Source organism: Procambarus clarkii, chromosome 42 (genome assembly GCF_040958095.1).
Source record: "Procambarus clarkii isolate CNS0578487 chromosome 42, FALCON_Pclarkii_2.0, whole genome shotgun sequence".
NCBI classification, from domain to species: Eukaryota; Metazoa; Arthropoda; class Malacostraca; order Decapoda; family Cambaridae; genus Procambarus; species Procambarus clarkii.
Window position 1 is genome coordinate 19,693,549 of NC_091191.1, and position 5,765 is coordinate 19,699,313.

Sequence of the window (5,765 nt, forward strand, 5' to 3'; positions counted from 1 at the left end):
TAACATATATCTATATATATATTTTAATATATTACCTAGCAAAATATATTACCTAGTAAATAAGATTATTTGTTCCATTAAGCCAATCATGTTTCATTTTTTTAACAATTATTTTGAATAACTAAACATTCATTCCTACATACCTCCATCCACATCATTTGGTATTCTTCTGTATTTTGCTGCCCTATGGTGATAACTTGTGTCTGTGTCACTTTCCATATTTGACGTTTCTTCTGCCTTTTTAAGGTGTTTTAGGGCAAGTTCCCAAGTACCTATAATAAAAATTAGAGTATATATAATTCATTATTACGAAACTTTGTATAACATCAAAACATTGAGAAATTTTTTATTTAACCATATGAATCAATGCTTGTATTTAATTACTATCAATGGAATAAATCTTGCTGATGTTGAAACGTCTGTCTCCATTTTGATGGGTCTGGTATTTCTCCTCTTTTGGCTTTCGATGATTGGTTTTCACGTGGCCAATAGCCCACGTTTGATCCCTGGAAAGGGGACATATATTTGTAAATATATGTATATGTAAATGTATGTCTCATAAATCGAGGCCCCACTGTATTTCATATATTATATACATATATATCTCTAAATCTATCAACATATATCATATACACATATTTTAAATACTAATGTTTTAATTTTGCAAATAAACAATATATATATATATATATATATTGACTTACATCAGATGCACTAAACATCCATTTGATATGGATGATTGACAATTCTCCTTCTTCATCTTCCACAACGATGTATTTATTTTCAGATTCAGCCATCTACAAATTTAAACTGATTAGGGACATTTTCTGCAGCACATTATCAGTGTCTAAGAAAATAAGCAGTCACTAATTTTATATAGTAGTACTAAACAACAATGTTAACCTTAATTCTAATATGTTATGATGGTGAACAATACTTTTTACTAAAGTTAAAAGTTTGCAATGTAAGCAAAGAGTATTCCTACAGCTTGCACAAGAATCAAAAACAATCACAAGAAACTTACTAGTCATAAATCATGTAGTATTGACAAGAAGATATAAGTACTTTCTGTTTTCTTGATTAACATTCCTCTGGTTGATGTGTTAATCCTATACACTTTTTTTAAAAAGTCCTTACGTGGATTAACATTGAAGGCCCCAAATATTCTTGAATCACAAGGACTAGTAAATATTGGACTTTGAAAAGGATATACCCTAACAATGAAGTAATTTTCTTCACTTCTTCGGCTGTGTACAGTCCTTAACACTTCACAGCAATTATATCCAGGTAACGAATATACATTGTTAGGAAATTTATGAGAAATTTTATTATCTGGAGATGTTTTATAAATCATGGTATTTTCAGCCTCCTTTATTCTTTTTGTAATTTGGACAATTGGATTTTTACTTGATCTGACCATCTTTTTCAGCTGATGCAAATAATTTTCAAATGGAAAAGCTGAACAACTGTCAAGAGTACCATGTTCCTCAGCATCTGCTGTTAGGTGAATCAAACTGTGAACATTGTAGACTAGAAAATCTTTCCCATACAGATCACCACACCTTGATACAAAATTCAGCAAAAGGTCATGAGCATATTTGCCGTATTTTAAGGACATACATGTGGGCGAAACAAGAAAACTTATACCAACACTGAGAGTAAGGAAATGATCATACATCTCTTGGGGTAGAATACCTTTCAATACAAGCTTTCCTGTGTAGAGAAGAAACTGTCTGTATTCAGTTGCCTTCCATCTGTCAATTTCTTCCAAACCTCGTGGTTTACGTGCAAAAATATTGGGCACAAAATCTTTTATGCTCACCAATCTAGCACTAATTTCAGAAATCTGGCGGCTACATAATTTAAATGTGTTTTTCCGTATCCAGGTGACAAGAAGTCGCTTCATAACACCAAGGCACACCTGGTGCATATAGTCAATGGGAAACGCTGCAATTAAGTCTATGTTCAAGTCACAGAATGGTGATTTACCATGATGATGTTGCGAGTTAGATTGATTACGGAAGCGTGTGTCTGTTCTAATGGTTAAATTTGTTACTTCTGGATATGTCATTTTCCCCATCCAAGTACCTTTCTGTTCACATTTGTCACAGCCATAATAACCTGAAAACAGTTTTATGGACTTCACCATAGCCTTAGCAGGTGCATCACAAATTACACATTGTAATTTTATGTTGATAGTTCTGTTACCATACTGAATCCCATGCAACAAAAGGTCATCCATATCAGATATAAAATCATATAAGAAATTTAAATCACTTGGCTTAGAACGTCCATACATGAGGACAACTGGAAAGACTTTCAAAGGTGTAATATTCATTACTGCACAGAGAACTGGCCACAAAGCATCATTTTTGCTTCTAAATATAGGAAGGCCATCAATGTTACATGACAATAATAATTGTCTCAGTCCTTTTATAGTTGCTTTTGGATATCTACTTATGTTTTTTAACAGTTCCTCTTTTAACCCAAAGTAGACATATTTCATTCCAGATTTTTGCTGAGTTTCTATGTACCTTTCAGAACTGATTAGTGTCCGAGCTGTTTTTGGTAAGTAGTCAATTCCCATTTGCCTCAAAATTTTTAATAATTCATCAACAGCATTGTGTGTAACACCATTCTTGTTTACCCACTGAATTAATAAATTCTGTGGGTAAACAAGTGAATGATGATTATCATGGTCATCATTCTCCTCCTCACTTTGAGAATTAGATAATACATCATGAATATCAGTAAGATTCATGTGTAAATCATCAATTTCAGAGCCTAATCCATACTCTTGATTTGACTCGGCTTCAAAAGAACTAATGTCATTGTCTGACGACTCAATCTCTGAACTTGATGCTGCCTCAGTAAGATTAATGGGTTCACTAGTGTGTACAGCTGTATTTGGATGCATTTTGTGTATACGTTTTAGCCTTCTTGATACTTGCATCCATCTGTTGTTGTATTGGAGTCGCTTTTTTCGCTTATACTCGTACATTCTGTTAAAGAGTGTCAAATTTCTACATTAGACTACCATATTACCTATATTATTGTTAATAATGTATTGACAGATGCAATATGTATTAAAATTCTAAAAATAAGTCATTCATTATATACAATGTGTGATAATTAAAGCTGGTGCATATAACATCCTTGTCAGGCACATGCAAAAGTGAACACTTCCAGAATTGGAGACATGCAGAAATGTAACATATGGAAATAGAGGCATGCCAAAACAAAGACATGCATAAATTCAAATTCTTATCGAAATAATTTCTAGTGATTATTATATAAATTATTCCATCAGTACTAGATCAAATATTCAATACCATCCTCCCATTGGAAAGAGTAATCATGTCCTGTTGGACATTAATTATATGTTGAGATATAATCTAAAAGAAAATAGGGACATTGAAATTGTTGTTAAACTCTATTTCAATAAAGGACACTATAGGGAACCTAGAACCCTGTATTACAAGTGTAAGTGATAATTTTGGAAAATTTAATTAAAGCTAATTGTGTAGGACACCTGGAGATATGGTGCCCATATCTAAAGAATCACATCAACTGGTAAAGGTATAGACTTGCCAATAAGTGGCTCCCAGGTTAGAGGCATAAAATGCCAAAACTAGATGGTAGAATAAAAAGAAGATATTGTAAAAGGTAACCAAACAAAGATGCCACAGAAATATTAGAAAATTAACTTTCGCAAGCAGCGTGGTAGACATGGTTGGAACAAGTTAGGTGAGAGGGTGGTGGAGGCCAAAACCATAATCATAATCATCTGTATCAAACCTTATTACTGGAAAAACCAGTAGGCAGTCTACTGTATTTTATCAAACCCTTATTAGAATAATAGATCTCGGAATAATTTTGCAAAAATAGTGGCATTTACTATTTTTAAAAGATTATTAAAAAATTTACAGATATGGTGCATTCGGAAGACAAACCCAATTTTTCACTTTTGACAATTGAGCACCTGCTACATCCAGATTCTAGGGAGGAAAGGAAGGACGATCTTACTGGATCCCATAGCCTCTCCGAGGCACAAACCAGGCTTTTACACAACCCCCCCCCCTGCACCCGAGCTTTTTAAAATAGTAAATGCCACTATTTTTGCAAAATTATTACGAGATCTATTATTCTAATAAGAGTTTGATAAAATACAAACCCTGGGGCCATAGAACGGCTATTTAATCCCCTTGAACGGACCTGTGCATGGGCCACTGAGGCATCGAAAAAAAACATAGACCGGCTTGGGAAAAAAGCAAAATAGCCGGTCTATGGCCCGGCTGATGGCTGTGTTTGGATGGCTAATGGCTGTTAGTTATGGAGCTAGGTTAGACTATAGGCTAGGCTAGGTTACAGCCAGTGTTCAGTCAAATAACTGAATTTATCAAATCTTATCCTTGTATAATATACAAGCTGATGTAAGATCCCTGTCTACAGGTGGACTGGAACTATTATCCAGTAGGCAGTCTACTGTATTTTATCAAACCCTTATTAGTATAATAGATCTCGTAATAATTTTGCAAAAATAATGGCATTTACTATTTTTAAAAGATTATTAGAAAATTTACAGATATGGTGCATTCGGAAGACAAACCCAATTTTTCACTTTTGACAATTGAGCACCTGCTACATCCAGATTCTAGGGAGGAAAGGAAGGACGATCTTACTGGATCCCATAGCCTCTCCGAGGCACAAACCAGGCTTTTACACAACCCCCCCCCCCTGCACCCGAGCTTTTTAAAATAGTAAATGCCACTATTTTTGCAAAATTATTACGAGATCTATTATTCTAATAAGAGTTTGATAAAATACAAACCCTGGGGCCATAGAACGGCTATTTAATCCCCTTGAACGGACCTGTGCATGGGCCACTGAGGCATCGAAAAAAAACATAGACCGGCTTGGGGAAAAAAGCAAAATAGCCGGTCTATGGCCCGGCTGATGGCTGTGCATGGATGGCTAATGGCTAATGGCTGTTAGTTATGGAGCTAGGTTAGACTATGTATGTTTAAATCTCTGATTTAAACAGAGCCGGCTAATGGCTGTTAGTTATGGAGCTAGGTTAGACTATAGGCTAGGCTAGGTTAGAGCCAGTGTTCAGTCAAATAACTGAATTTATCAAATCTTATCCTTGTATAATATACAAGCTGATGTGAGATCCCTGTCTACAGGTGGACTGGAACTATTATCCAGTAGGCAGTCTACTGTATTTTATCAAACCCTTATTAGTATAATAGATCTCGTAATAATTTTGCAAAAATAATGGCATTTACTATTTTTAAAAGATTATTAGAAAATTTACAGATATGGTGCATTCGGAAGACAAACCCAATTTTTCACTTTTGACAATTGAGCACCTGCTACATCCAGATTCTACGGAGGAAAGGAAGGACGATCTTACTGGATCCCATAGCCTCTCCGAGGCACAAACCAGGCTTTTACACAACCCCCCCCCCCTGCACCCGAGCTTTTTAAATAGTAAATGCCACTATTTTTGCAAAATTATTACGAGATCTATTATTCTAATAAGAGTTTGATAAAATACAAACCCTGGGGCCATAGAACGGCTATTTAATCCCCTTGAACGGACCTGTGCATGGGCCACTGAGGCATCGAAAAAAAACATAGACCGGCTTGGGAAAAAAGCAAAATAGCCGGTCTATGGCCCGGCTGATGGCTGTGCTTGGATGGCTAATGGCTGTTAGTTATGGAGCTAGGTTAGACTATAGGCTAGGCTAGGTTTGAGCCAG

General features: G+C 35.3%; 1 long non-coding RNA gene across 1 annotated transcript; it reads right to left on the reverse strand.

Annotated features, from left to right (window-relative positions):
- Nucleotides 1-378: 378 nt before the first annotated feature.
- LOC123751251 (uncharacterized) lies at nucleotides 379-1,144 on the reverse strand. The gene is made up of 3 exons (XR_011231168.1): nucleotides 1,025-1,144; nucleotides 705-797; nucleotides 379-506 (listed from the first exon to the last, which is right to left on the reverse strand). It is a non-coding gene; the product is annotated as an uncharacterized lncRNA (long non-coding RNA).
- Between the last annotated feature and the right edge of the window lie 4,621 nt (nucleotides 1,145-5,765).